Source organism: Melozone crissalis, unplaced genomic scaffold, assembly GCF_028551555.1.
Source record: "Melozone crissalis strain CALT ecotype California unplaced genomic scaffold, PUWL_Pcris_2 ptg000016l_1, whole genome shotgun sequence".
Taxonomy (NCBI): domain Eukaryota; kingdom Metazoa; phylum Chordata; class Aves; order Passeriformes; family Passerellidae; genus Melozone; species Melozone crissalis.
The window spans coordinates 34,759,102-34,774,847 of record NW_026535794.1 but is presented as its reverse complement, the minus strand read 5'-3'; the positions used below and the strand labels follow the sequence as shown (position 1 = coordinate 34,774,847).

Below are 15,746 nucleotides of genomic sequence, written 5' to 3'. Positions count from 1 at the left end.
AAACTGTGTTGATGAAAAGAAATAAAGGAAAAAAGGGATCTATATTTCCTTCAAAATCTAATATTCCAGTGGTTTTCCAGGGTATAAACATCCTGGGAATTTTTTTGCACTGATTAGAGTAGCTGAAAATTGCTTGCTATCCTGAACTAGATCTCTTGGCCTAAGTCAGTCTGATTTACTTTAGGTAGAGATCTTGTCAGATAATTCTGGTGCACTTCAGACTAAGTACCAGGATTTTCTTCTAAAAAGCTAAATGCATAAGATAGGGCTGTTCTGTAATAAACAGGTTCAATATATTCTCCTTAGTAGGAAATCACTTGAGCATCACTGCCCTGAAAAACTGTTACACCACATGTTTTTTATATAGGCTATTTCATGTCTTAGTATTAATGAGTAAATGGAAAAATTGTAGCAGTCCTTGGGATGTTCTGTCTGCAAGTTGTAAAATGAAGTTCAGTATGTCCCTGGTTATAAAAAAGGGAAGCACATCGAGAGAAGCTAAATGATAAAGTCCTAATATAATTCAGTAAATTTTAGGTTTTCTTAATTATCTCCTGTTTGAAACAAACTGATTCATTTCATTGACATCCTACAGAAGATGGCAGGTAGTTTTTCTTTCTATTGTTTACTTTTTTGTACAGCTCCTCCTGAGAAGGCTAATTCATGATGTGGTCAGGTAGCATAACTTTGCACATCCATCAGTAGTATTGGCTAGTGATGTACTCTTTGAAACATGTTCCATCAAATACTAAAGAAAAAAACTCAGCATCTCTCTACCAAAATACTTTCATTATTTGTATATTTTCCAAACTTTTAAAGTTAGTCAGAATGTTGTTTTACCTGCAGTTAAGAGAATCAGCTTGTTATGGCTGCATTTCTGCAAGTACTGCCTGCCACGTTATAAATAATACCAGCTTCCACTTTCTGCACCCTCTGTTCCAAGTTCCCTTTTGGACCCCTCTTCTAAAGCTAGGGTTTGTAACATCCTAATAGCAAAAAACACATATTCTTTCTTTAAGACTTCTGTAAAAATTTACTATTAACTGCATTGCATTTCAGCAGCCTCAGCCCAGAAATTCCATTTTTCTTATCTTAAAAGTTTTTCTGGACCTAAAGTAAGCATTGAGCTTTTTCTGTTAACCACAGGTTTTTTTCCCAGAGTTTACTTGGTGTAGGATTTTTTCTAACTTAGATACGTGAGGTGGTCAAAGTCATGCCATGGCTGAGTTTCTGTAGGTGGAGTGCCTGGGGAGGCAGCCCAGTAGGGGTTGCAGGCTAACTTTAGATATGCAGCTCACGTGTCTTTTATTGGCCAATGCAAAACGTTTTCCCTCAAGTGAAAGTGTATGGGACAGTTGATTACCAAGGTGGTGTAACCAAGGGTAGTTAGGCAAGCTTTGTTTCAGGGAAACAATTTACAGTATGTAAATTGTCCTACATTTCAGCCTCACAGTGCCTGCACAGCTTTCAAGCCCTACAGGCATACCCTCCACTGCATCCAGTGAGAATGAAGAATATTGCTGTATTCCTTCCATGCAGTCCTGTTTGATTTGTACTCCGAGAAAACTCTTGTTAATTCATCTTTGAATGCAGGTAAATGTGTATGTTGTGGTAATTGAGACAACCAAGAGCCTGTTTTCCCTTAGGTTGCCTTATGCCCTGTATTTGTTATAATTCAAATATAATCCTTGTCCTCATCCTCCTTTAGACCTATGCTTTGTCAAAAACAAAGTGGGATTGCTTTGACCTAGTTCATTCATGAAATTCTCAGGATGGCTGTTTCCCTTTTATTGTCTCCTGTCTCAGTTGTTGGACAGTTTGTGAGGGCTCAGCAGTGTGCCTGGCATTACTGTCACTGCCCAAGGTGGTGCCCCTTCAGATGCCAGAGAGCAATCATGCCCTGCAGGCTGGTGAGGTGGCATGGAACACGTGTTCATCAGCAGAGAGTGCCTGTCACATATGGCTTCTCATCATTCTCATTCAACATAGAAGGCAAAAATCACACTAATCTTTTGGGTCCCCTTTTCCATGTACTGTCGTCCCTTTTGGTAAGCTGCTCATCTTGGCTTTCCCAGGGCTGTTAGTCTTGGCTTGGGTGAAGCCAGGAGCTGCCTGGATCCCAGTCCTGTTGGTGCATGTCCTCATGGTGATGTCTCGCCACTCCCCGACAGTTTTAAGCTACTGCTGTGAGTTTTCAGCAGAGTGCAATTTCACATAATGATCTCTCATCTATGCGGTGACCAGACTCAAACCCACTCAGCTTGTGAAACATGATAAGAGGCAGTTCAAGGTGTTTTGGCTGCAGAGAGTGTTTGTTAAGTTTCACAGTAAAAACCTGTGCCAGGAGACCGCGGGGCCTCGTTCTCAGGCAGAGCTGAGCAGCGTCCAGACTGACCCACGTCGGTGCTGCGTGTGCTCATGAAAGCACCTCCTGCTTCTTGGTACAGGAGATTATTCATAGAGGAGCAGAAATATTCCTCAAAGTAGTGTGCTCTTTAGGGTTCTTCTCAGGTAATGAGGTAGACATGTATTTGTCTTCAGCTTCTGTATGCGTTAGTCCCCAGAAAAGGCCCGTTTGTGCTTTTGGTGGGAAGTAGAAATGCTGTAATTAATTTTCTATACCTCCCCTCTGTTCCCTCGGGGTGGCTGGCATATGCTCTCTGCTTACATTTGGCTTTTTGTTCCCTCTCTTATAACAAGTTTTCTCTTCTTCTTAAGACCTGCATCCTCTAATGGTTGCAGAAAGTTCACTTTAAAAATTTGCTCCAGTTTTTTATTTTAACAATAGTGTCTCCCAGGAGACTTTGTTTAGTAGGCCTTAAATGGTCTTGTTAGAGTTCACAGGCAGGATTTAGCAAAAGAAATGGCTTCCATCAGGAATAAAGGCTCCGTAGGGTGATAGGGAAATAGAGCAAAGTAGCACCAGCACACAGCTTATTTTGGAAAGATGCTAGCAGTCTGCAAATACTGAAATATCTCTTTATTTAAGGAGCAGTCAATTAAGTCACAAAAACTTGTGTTGCTTTTATTTTTAAATGTCAATTTTAAACCCACAAAACTAATGAAGTCTAGTTATGGATAAAAATGGGGCTGGCATTGCATCCTTAACATACGTTGTTAATTTTTTGAATGTTTTCATACATCTGTGTGGCTCACAGATGAAATTTCCACTCCTAACTTCCTGGCTTTTGAGTGTAAGTCAGAGCATTGACATTCCTTTGAAAGCTATGATACCTCTTCATACTGAAAAGCTTTAAAAGAGATCCAGTGATAGAAACTTAATGGGAATTAGTTAGTAAAATAACCTGTTCCAAATTTTGCTTAGAAAAGTAATTCACAGTGATGAATCTCATTTAAAAAAAAAAGCCACTTCTGCATTGAAGAAATGCCAAAAATCATCTGAAACCAAAGGAAATGCCAAAAATCATCTGAAATTTGTTTATTATTTTCCTTTATTTTTATGACCTTTTTTAAAAAAACTATTCTAGGCCTGGAATAGTAAATTTCAGCCAGGAGTGAATTTTTTGCCTTCCTATAAATCCTGAAGCAAGAGTTTAATACCACCAACTGGCTTTTTAATAGTTCAACCCTAAGTCTTGTGCCCTCCCACCTTCCTCTGCACCAAAAAAAAAAAAAAAAAAAAAAAAAAAAAAATAGAAAAAGAAAAGCTGGAGTACTTAAAAATCTCATACTTAGCATTTCATTTTGCTCTGTAGAAGCTGGCTCCTAGACATCCTTTCCTGGTTATTTTTTATTTTATATATTTTATATAGATTACAAGTTAAAACATTTATGCAGTTTTAATAGGTTTATAGACCTATTTACTGCCTGATCATTTGGGGCAGTGGATGGCAGCCAGTCCTGGCACGAAGTGCTGAGGATGCTGTGGTTGCCTGGAAAAGCTGTGGCCATTCCTCAGCCCTTCCATTGGGAAGGAGATGAAAGAGTGCAGTTTTCATGGGTGGTCATAGGCTGACCCCGTGAGAGAATTGGCAAGTCCCATTTTGAGTTACAGCTGTCATTTGAGTAGGTGACTAACTATTGGTTTGTCTTATTAATTGGGATAAATGCCTTTCTGGGGAGTCATATTTGTTCAGTCATTTTTGATTGATTGCATTTGAAAGTTTTTACCTTTCATAAATATGTCAGACTTCCTTGAAATTTCCACCAGTCCAGTCTCAGTATCTAGTAATGTGACTCCGTTTTCTACCCACAGAAAATACCTAACTTTACAATTTTGGAGGTTTTTTTCCTTTCTGGTAAAACTTGAAAGTAATAAATCATTTTAATCTGGAGTAAAAAAAAATGCTTTGTAGGATTTGCCTTAACCTTTAAGAAGTCTAACTTCTAAAGAGTGATATTTTAATTAAATATGCCTAAAAATTCAGCAAAGTAATGAGACTACCGAGGCTATCAAATTATTACTGTTGATGTAGAAATTACTGCATTTGCCATCTGAGGATACTATCTGAATGATGCTTTGGCAGATTTATAATAAAGGAGTGGTTTTATAGATATATAGAGCATATACTAAAACTGAAATCATGATTGCTTTGTAGCTTTGTCAGTAGTCCTGAAGCTGCACTATTTCAGTCAGAACACACTATGTGAAATGGGCCAATTTTTGTCTAAGAAATCATACCAGTGGTGAAACACGACCTAATATAATATGTCACTCTGTAACAGAAAGTGAAATTCAATTAATTTTCAATCAAAAGGAAAAAAAAATCAGTCTTCCCCTAGTGTCTTATTTTCAGAGCTTGAAGAGTACTTTTTGTATCTAGAGTGATTGCATCCTTAAATGTCTGCAGTAATTTTAAATACATTTGTGTTTGATTCAGGTTTAGGTAATTAAATTAAGGAGAATCATATCCCATTTACATCATTATGGAATATCTTCTAATACTGAATATTTTCTAAAAGGCACATATAAATTTTTACTCAATAAAATTAATAGATCCTGAAAACTCAGACTCTTAGTATCTCTTCTGATTCAGATGGATTTTGTTCAGGATTCAAATGCTACTACTGGCAAAACAATGACCAAAAAATTACAGCTTCCTTCTGTGTTAACTAGTGTTCATGCTGGTGATGAAATAATTTAGAGCATCATTGTTCCCTCTATGGGTGACTAATTTACAGGGGAGGAAAGTCTGCATATTGCAACAAAGTTGCTCCTTTCTCTACCTACCAAAGGCACTTGGAACTCAGAAACTGATCTGTAAGGATCCACCTTTCTTCTGGTCCACTAAGGAGCTGTCTGTTGTGGAAGCTTTGATTTTGGCAAGTGAACCACTGTGTGGCAGCTAGGGGCTTTTCCCAATAAGCCTGGTTATCTCATGTACTGTTATCTCCACAATATGAGATACCATTCCTGTAATTCTGCTGTATAGAATTTGCCTTCATGGATAACTCATGAAGGAATCCCACGGGCCTCCTCTTGAATCTGTTCCCTTTTCTTTTCCAAGAATGCAAAAGCTGAAAGAATACCACCCATTGTTTGCTGGTAATAGCAACCAAAACCACAATAGTAACCAGCCTTTGGAATTGGGCATTGAAATAGAGTAGCAGGCATATGCTGGAAACTAATATGGTTTAGATTCTAAATGTGTGGTTAATTTTTTTTACTTTAAGTTGCTGAAAAAATGCGTTGCTGTAATGTAAAAGCTCATTCCTCTTCATAGGTATCAAAGCAGCTAACATTTCAGTAGAGTTTCCATATGTCAGGCTTTCAACAATGAAGTAATCATATGGCACAGACAGATGTTGCACAGAGTGCTGGAACTGCACACTACACAGAATCCAGCAAGAAAAAGAGATCTGCTCAGCTGAACTACTTCGTGAGTTTAGAGTGAGCAGCAGAATTGTAAAATAACAGGGGTGTTCCCCCCACAAATTAATTGAAGACTTACAGGAGGAGGAGTTAGGTACTCAAAGCTTTTTTGTGTTGATGGATATGCTATTAATGTGTAGCTGAATTAAGCAGAATTTGTTGCAGAACTGCTATTTATAGCAGGATCTGTTTGGCTGCTGTCAGCAGGTGGCATTTCTGAACTCCATGTTAGGTGGAATCAGAGTAGACTCTGAACCATTCAATCTGCTCCTCAGCTGATAATCTGCAACAGCTTTCTCTTTGGGCAATGAAGATTTACTCAATATTGCTACAGCTAGAGAGATGCTGCTCTTTCGTGGTGGGCTTATTTTTACAAGCAAAGTGGACTGCAAAATATTCCTTTACTAGATCTTAAGGGAGCTTGAAATTAGACTTGGGAGGACAAAGGAGTGCGAACAAGTACACACTGATGGCATTTTGGAAATCATGCTACCAATTCAGGTCATGTGGGCTTCAAGCACATGATTAATGTTTAGCACCTAATACTAAGGAAGTGAATGCTGCCTGACTTGGAGCACATAACAAGTGCTTTGTCAGACTGGAATGGAGTATTCACCACTTGCAGAGTTGAAGGCTCAAAAATTTATGTAGTCACGAAAACCCAGCTTTAGCCATTCACTTCAAAAATTCCTCACCTGTGTTAGCATACTGTAAATGCTTAAATTTAATTATTGCACTTCATGTTAAAGTGGCCTAGTATCATGCAGATGTAATTGAAAAACATAATGAAAAGTAGAAATATTATTTCAAATCCCAGGGCTGTTGTATTAAATTGTTGAGAAGTGGGCTGAGAGTGTTATGTTTTTGTGTGTTTGACTTACGGGGTGTCCAGCACAGTAAAGCATGAATCAAGCAAGCTCTGTTGCAGCTTGAAAAAACAGACTTTCAGATGTCTGAGGAACCATCTCATTACTTGTTCAGAACTTTCTACTTATTTAATTGCCTGTTCAGAAACTGAAGAACTTTTATGCTATGTTTTTATTAAAAATTAGATATATGGACTCACTCTTGGATAAACACTATGGGCAAATAAGTAAGGCATACTTCATAAAATGAAGACCAAATTCAGTTCTCCAGCATAATGAATGTTTGAATACATTTGATATTTCAGACCTGCAAGGTAGGAAAAAATCTATGTTAAAATATCTTGTGGAAACTGAATTGTGGTCCCTGACAACATTTCCTTCTGAAGTGCTTCACTGTTGCTGGGTTTTCACATTTCTGTGTAGATGACACAAGAGAACTTTCTTTATTGGAGCCAAAATGCAGGTTGGGGCCATATATTAATCCTGCACACTAACTAATATTGTACATATAATTGCCCAGCATTTAGCAGTGTGAGGTACCTATTCCAACAGAGCCTTATTGGTGCTCTTGTAAAAAATAATGAAAAAATAATGAATGACCTTGTACAAAACAGTTGATCAATGTGTTACTTAACTATAGTTCATGTGTGTGCTTAGATATGGTATGAGATTTTAACATGAACTTTTGGCTGAGGTCATGACTAAGCACGAATAATAAGAGAAATCTGTAATAGTTTCCAGTTTCTACCTTAAGGAATAGAGCTGTAATAGAAGGTTTCTAGTAACAATGAAAAATAGTAAGGAAAAATACAATTATTTCCTATAGGGGTTTTCTTAGAAGAGGTGAAATTTGTTCCCACAGCTAAGAGATGCTTTTTCAGAGCTAGATGTCACATTCCAATTTTAGGGAGCCAGGCTGTAAACTTGTACATATTTAGCTCTTTCTTCAGTAATCCAAAGTGAAAAAATGTTCTAATGTTCATCATTGAGCTAAGGGCCTCAGAAACTGATTTTTTTTTTATTTCCTAGCAATCATCAGCTGTCAGGTGTCTGCCTGGCTTCCTTAGAGAGACAAGTCTGTGTATTAACCTGGTTACTCAGTGACTAAACCAAACCAAAAGATTTACATTCCCCACAGCATACTGTGACTTTGGATTGGGGGATCTGCAGAGCAGAGATAATTCCATATTGTAGGCACAGCATCAGCGTGGTCACATCTTGGGCTAACTTGTAGCTCCAAACCAAACAGCTTGAAATTATCCTGAAGACCAAGACATTAACTTCATCAAACCTTCACATTTTTTGACCTGTAGCTGTGCAATTTACCTGTAGCTGTGCAGGGTACCTGCTTTGCAGTTTGGCTGAACCCTAAAAGGAGGAAGGATGGGAGCTGGCCCACTTTGATGGCTGTGTCTCTTACAAGGGAGGCCCTGGTGTCTTTTTTTTATCTCCCAGGCAAAACCAGAGTCGTAAGGACTCGCAAACCCCAGCCCTGTTTGCCTTACAGAAGTGATCTGGTTTGTTTTACAGGGTGTTTGGGACCCCTCAAAGTCCACCTGTTTCAGTGCACATGGACCAGGTGAATGAGGAGTGTTGGTTAAGGCTGCAAGGACCACAGGGCTGCAAGTCCATGGCTGCAGCTCTTTCCTGGTCCTGTAGCTCTGGGGTACAGATCCTGTCTGTGCAAGACAAGCTGACATGACCCATAAGTGTCTTAATTTTTCAGAGATTTGGTATTTCCACTGACCCAAGCCTGTAAACTTGTGAAGAAGGAGCAAAATTATAGAGATTCTACTGGACTAATCTTTTCTGTGGTTTGCATAAAGACGCGTGCTATGATAACTTCCCCTGCTTAGTCCTTTGTTTAACTCCATCCTAAACTAACTTATAACTTAAGTACAAAAAGGCCTATACTATATTCACAGAATGATATTATTTTAAAGTGTTGCTTCTAACCATTAAATTGCTTTCAGAGTTAAAAGGATATTTTTAAGTATATATAGAGGAAAGTAAGGCTAATATGAAAATAGCCGATGGGAGAAAATGGGGCTTTGCTGTGAGGGGAAATACACGTTGACTTTTTTTAATCATGATTCCTCTCAGCTTTTTGCTGCATTTTCTGTTTTTCTTCGTTTTCCTGCTTTATGGGTGCAATTTCATTCTAACTCTGTTAAATTTCTGATTTGCTTTTAACTTGGCAGTAAAAATGTGTTGAGCCCAGTTTGCTATAAAAATATGTTCTGGGAAGATTGGCTCAGTTGTCAGATTTTGTGCTTTCTAGTAAATTTCTGAATCTGACCAGAGGAAAAGGCACACACAAAAATTTAACACTACTTTTTATTTCATCTCATTCACTACAGGTAGCTTTACATGTAATCTCGACTTCATGTTGTACTTCATCTTCCCAGCCCCTTCAGAGCATTCTTGTTTGATACAGACATAAATTGCACCAGCAATTGTAAAGCTACTGTGCTGTAGAATTGTATTTTAATTGCACATACCTGTAATTAATTGTATGGGAATTTTCACAGTAGTCTCCCCAAGGAACAATTTAATTGAAAAGTAACTGAGTTGTCTAGACTACAGCAACTCATAAAATCATCACTAGTTTTGGGGTTTGAGCTACAAAGCAGCAATAGAAACATGGCTTGTAGATTTAAAGTACTTCCAAGCACAGGAACTATTTTATAATCCCCATCGTAGTAGCCTGCCCTGGCAAACCATTTTTAACAGCATCAAGAACAAAAAATGTACAACAAGCTTAAAAGTACAGATTATCTCTGTTAATTTGTGATAGGATAGGGATTTTTGTGTTACAAGCACACCCATCACACACAGACCTGTCTTTCTCCAAATGTGTAAAAAATATGAACTTTGTAGAAAGCACATTGTGTCTGCCTTTCACAGCTTGTGGCATAGCTGGTTTAACATAGGAATAGTGTGACAGTCAAAAAGTTACTTCAGCAGTTCTGGGTAACAATGATGGCATTCATGTTTGTGTTTTTCTACTGCAAGGGCCAATTGGTGGAAGGATTTTTATTTATTTATTTATTTACTATTTAACTTTGTAAGTAATCTGGTCATTATCTTGAAAATTCCTAGCTGAAAACACAAATGTTTTTCTCCAAGTTAGAAACAGTAGTGGCCACATGGAGCTTTTAGTGTTTATTTAAATTTAGGTGTGTGTATATATGTGCACATATATACTTACACATATACATACCAAATGTATAGTACACTGTGACATTAGATGGGATTTATCTGTACCACTGTAGTACCTTGAGGACTGAAAAAATTACCCCATGTCCACTGGTGCTGCATGCCTGCACACTGACAGCAGTGTTAGGGTTTAGCAGAAAAAAAGCCAGGCTCATTTGGGCGGCACTTCAGTGTGCTGAAGATGATGAAACTTAAGCAAATGTTTGAGTTTTCCTTGCATTGTGGCCAAAGCAAATCAGAAGTAATAAAAAGCAAGGACTAACATACCACTTCACACTCAATGACTTATAACCCAGAGAGGTTTACTTCACAGGGGAAATGGTGTATCATGACTTGATGTTAGCCAGTACAGGATTCTCAAAATATGTGACATTTTAGGAAAAACAGGGCTCTTTGTAGCTTTTGTGTATTTCCAAGTGAACTAAAAACCATGAAACATTTGCTGACCCCTAAAAACCACATGATCCTCTTGTCTTTTTAGTGCTTGTGGCTGGCAGGTGGAAGACACCACCCTAATTCTTGCTGAAGATGAAGGCTGGTGCTTTGTCCTTGCCAGCATAGTCTCCCTCTTGAAAGGTTTTTCCATATATAGTCAGACAGTGGCATTCACAACAATTTCTGAGCATTTCTGCCTCTAATGTCAAAGGATACAAGAAGCCAAGGAGCAATGGAAAATAGCAATTTGAGAACTACTTTGATTTCAGCCCAGCGATATGTCACCTGAAACAACTCACACCTGGTAGCATACATTTTGTAGACCTGATTGAAACAATGACAGCCTCGGAGAAAGGTTTTTGACAGTGTAACAGGCACAGTGCACACTTTATTTTATCAGAATCTTTGTCTTTACAAATGAGGAGGAGACATGACTCCCCACCAAATGTGTTCTTATGCTTGGGTTAATCTCTTTCTGAAAAACTCAAAGTAGGATTAATGAAAAACACAACAGATCTTTCCTGTAGATTTTTTGTGTAGTTAAACTGACAAAAGCCTTCATTCTTGTTTGGTAGTTGACAGCCTTACTGGTAATTCTGAGTCTTAGGGCTAGCTCTCAAATCATGCTGATGGTGTTTCTTAAATCTAGATGGTCAGAGCTTCAGAAGCAGGCAGAGAGAAGTGGTCAGTGTATATTCATGCAGATTAAATCCTCCCGGCCCTTAGGTGCATTGAAGTGGAGAATTTGCCATTGCCTCCCTTGTTGCTGGTCAGGGCTTTGTGGCCCTCTTGGGCCTCATAAACATGAAATTTCCTCAGCCCAAAGCTGCTGAAAAGGCCCTGAGCTGTCTTGCACCTCCACGTCTCCTCCGCACCCCGGTCCTCCGTGCGCTGCGCCGGGGCTGGCGCGCATGCTGCGGGCTGCAGCCCATTCACTGGGGCACCTCGGAACTCCCTGCCCAGGCACACCCTGCTGAAATCAGCAGCACTCCTGGTGTAGTGCAGGCTGTCCCTGCTCAGAGACAGCAGTGCCTGGGGAGGGGGAGCCTGGTGGGAGCTGAGTGCATCCCTGCAGGATTGGCGCGGCGCTTGGGGTGCGGAGGGACCGTGTGCGTGAGCAGCTTTATGGCCTGCACTCTGAGTGGCTGGGCAGCTTTTGGACAGCTGTAAAGCATGCATAAAACATGGCTCAAATGCATTTTCATAGCTTCATAAAGTGTAGTTCATTTATGTAGGTACTTTTTATTGTAATCCTTTATCTTCAACATGGAACTGTTTCCTGGTACCGTTTTTTTTATTTTTCTTCTCTTCCTTTATCAAATGGGGTAAAGAAGAGAAAAGAAAAACTGCGCTTTTGTTACGGGCATCAGGAGAGTCCTTAAGTCCAGTAATAGTGCCCTGAACTTGTATTTTTGTATTTCTAACCTCGGAATGCAGGCCTAGCAACTAAAAAGCCAAAATAACATTAATTATGACTGTTCCTCGCTGTGGTTTTTGGAGTAAAAGTTTGGAACAGATGTTTGAGGGGAGAGAAGGGAGGGGAGGAAGGATGGATTGTTTCTTTTTCTCAGCCCCAACTGGTTTTAATTTTTTTTTTAACATTTTGTGAATATCTTTAAACATTTGCCAGACTTCAATTAACATCCTGTGACTAAAGGTGGAAAATGTCCTACTTTGTTTTTCTTCAAACATATACCTGCTCTTGCTTCTCATGCCAAAGCCAGAAAAAGAAAGAATTCCAGCTGGCATAGGTTTTATTACTGTTACATTACTTTGCAGGTTAAGCCTCAAATTGGGAGGGGTCTGCTGGATTGATTTATTTATTTACTTTTTTTATTTTCATGATTTTTTAAAAGTGCCATTTAAAACACTGCCATTTAATTACAGGAAGGTTATGTTCTTTTTTGGTGAGTGTTTAACAGCTTATTCTTGTTTACATGAAGTTGTAGAAATCTAGTTTTTAAATATGTTTAAAGCAGAGATTGTGTTCTTGGGTTTATCATGTTTTTCCTGTACTGTGTATAAACACAAGATTGTACATTATTGAAAGCCCTTTTTTGTGGAAAACAGGATTGGGGGAAAAAGTTTATATAAGAATGCAAAATAACTTCCCGAGACTATTGGCGCAGTGTGACCATAAAACCTCAACAGCACATTGTGCAGTGACATTATAACAATTTGCTTTAGCACCTCTGCAGCGTTCTCAGAAAGCCCTGCTCTACAAAACACATGCCGTGGTATCAGTTGACTGTTTTTGTCCAGAATCAGTTCTTTACATGCATGTTTTTGTGATTAGTTGCTGTTCCACAAGTAATTGGAAGTGGTGGAATTTTTTTTAATTTATTTATCTTATTACATGTATGTTTTGTTTGCATTTATACATTCAGTAAGTTGTAATATATCTGCTTATATAGGTGTGCAAGCGGATTTATAAACTTTGGATTAGGATTTACAGTGCTTTAGTTTTAAAGACTGTTCTTTGCTATACCAGTATCAAGACACAGATATATCAAGAAAGAAAATGGCACGCAGTTGCTACTAAGGCCAGATAGAATCCAGCTGCTCCACCAACCCCACTATTGGCTCTGGGGAACTTTTTTTTTTTTTAACCTGAGTATGTTAGTTCTGTTTCTATAGTAGCCCAAAATGGAGAGCAGATCTCATGTGTAAATAGTTATCCATTTTGCTGACAGTGAAAAAGAATATGTAGCACTAATGTCATACTAATAGCACTTTAAGTATAAAACTTTATGTTTATTTTGTACCTTTATCATTTTAGCCTAACTCCAACTTGTAAGGTGATTTCCCATATAGGTTAGCTCAGCCAAAACCATTATATACCAAAATACAATGTATTCAGATTTATGTTTTACCAGTGGGAGTGTTTGCATGCTTTTCAAAGTGAATCCAAACCTTGTAATGGGATACATTTTCAGTCACTTAAAATTCAGTATGAGCTTACACTGAGAGCACTGAAATGAAAACTGCAGTTGGTGTGAAATCTTGGAATTTACCTATCTACCATGTCATTTAAAACACCAGGGTGCTGGATGTTTAACTGTGTGTGGGTTCATCCTGTTTGAAGTACCACCCTCCAAAATAGCTGGGGGAAGGATCTTTTCAGACTGTCCCTGTGACTGTGCAATTTACAGTTGCCATTTGACTGGGAGAGAGGGCAGAGGATGTCCAGAAATACCTGCCCATAACCTTGGATGCTTAAATGTTCCCTCCTTTGGTTATAGCAGTGGAGGTCTGAAAGTGTGGTCTGAAAGCTACTCTTCAAGTGATGCAAACAAACACAGAAAAGTTTTTTGTGGGGGATTTTTTTGCCCAACTTATTTTCTCTGGTGCTTTCAAGTGCTTTGTGCCCAGAATGATAAAAAAGCATACTGTTCTTTGTATTTGAATCCGTGTTCACATCATTACATGAGGTACATTTTTTAAATTCTCTTGGTGCTTATTCATTAGCTGAGCCTTGCTTCAGCCAGAGACAATAGAAAATTAGTTCTTCTGGGCAGTAACACATCCTAACAGCTCATTATTTAGCGCTTGATACTTGATCTGAGCTAGGAGAGGACTGGAAAAGAGAAAAGGAAGGGTGGTTTCTGCAGAAGACATAGTTCTGGCCGAATCCTGCTCTGACTGGTGTCATGGGAAGAGGAGGATGCCGGCGGCAGCAGCCAGAGCCCGCGGGACGCGCTGTGCGGGGCTGGCAGCGGCTGAGGGACAGCCCTGAGCCCCGCCTGGCGCAGGGCCAAGGCCCTGGTAAGTGCTAATTGCCATTTTCATGGCTCTGCTGTGATCATGAAGAGGGATGGAGGCCTCTGTCAGCCCTGTTTGACAAACCATAGCCATCTCAATCAGCTCCCGCCAGTGACGGCAAAGTTCCGAGCATGCAGCTGGCTTTGAGCACAGAATTGCCCCTCCTCGCCCAGAAATGAGGATCAGGAATATTTACTGGGAGAAGAACAAAAATTCACCTCCCTGTGCTTATACCCACGTGCTCTGGCCTTCATTGAGGTGAACCTAGTGCTTGTTGTGCTTAGGTGCTTAATCCAAACTGGAATGGCACTTGCTGTCTAAAATGCCAGTGTCTGTAGCACTGCACAGTGCTCTGTTAAACCTCTCTGGGTTTTCTTCAGTTGTGTCTATATCATCTTTGTGGGCATGAATGGTAAAAGTATTTTTGAAAATGTAAGAAATTAATCTCAGTGGACTTTTTACAAAGGCTGAAAACCGCTTTCTGTCCTCTGAGTCCCCTCTCTCCACCCACCAAAGCAAGCAAGTGACAAAGACCCTGGCTTAGTGTGTCTGGATGGTTCAGTGTCTGACATTTGTTGCTGGAGTTTGCAGAGCCAGTGCATTGTGCCACCTGTACCAGCTCTCAGCTGAGTGAGTCCTGCTACAGCTTCTAGACTAAAGGCTTGCATGGCTGCTGTTATTTGACTGGCTTTTCATTCATTGCACTGAGCATTTATTTCCTGTTCTTTATATGAAGGAAGAATATTTCATTTTGAATGACTTGATATGTTTTTAGATCAGCAATGAGTATCAGCTGTAGGAACATTGTCCCTGCTGTGTGCATCCATGGGCACAGAGGGAAGAAGTCTGACAAATCCATAAATGTGCTTTAGTGTTAACCCAAAATTCACACAGTATTAATAAGTCACTTTTTTTGTCAAGGAATCTGTCGCATTATACGGGAATGCAGAATTCTTAACATAAGAAGTGCTCTCATAAAACTGTTTCTATGAAATACAAACTGCAAGTCTCACACGGGACAAAGTGTGAAGCTGAATTTTTATGAGAAATCCATGGAATTACCATGAACTTTTGGTGACACTAGCAATGTTGGTTCCCACTGCAGTAAGCTATTTGCTCACAGTTATTCATTGTATACTTAAATGTATGCTTTCTGGTCACAGAAATAATTGGCAAGGATGTTTTGGGTTTGCTTTTCTTCATGGGAGGAGAAAGGAAGAACTCATAATGTTCTTGATCAGAGGTCAAGATAGATCCTGCTCATTAAAATGGCACACACAGCTTGTGCTGGTTTAAATCAGCTTTGTCTTTTTTCTATTTAAAGACACAGGAGAGAAGTCCTTATATTTGAAAAGCTATGCAGCAACAAATGCTGTGCACCTGCTATAGAACCAAGATTCATTTGAAGTTCAAGGGAAAATCCTCTGTAAATCTCATGATAGAATGAATCCACTCATGCAAAAGGCAGAATCTACCTTAGCTAAAGTGAATACAGAATGAACCCCAGAAATATAAAAGATGAGGCCCCAGATTTTCAGCAGTGTAGCTGGTATGTTATCTGTTCCATAATGTCAAATGAATTAGCTCTCTGCAAACTATTTCTGAGCTCTTTAAAGTACTGACTTCATCTG

At 39.3% G+C, this 15,746-nt stretch overlaps 1 protein-coding gene across 1 annotated transcript in view; it reads left to right on the top strand.

The window, feature by feature from the left end:
* JAZF1 (JAZF zinc finger 1) overlaps nucleotides 1-15,746 on the top strand; it is a 187,627-nt gene that overhangs the window by 158,572 nt on the left and 13,309 nt on the right. The gene's annotated exons all lie outside the window — the stretch shown is intronic.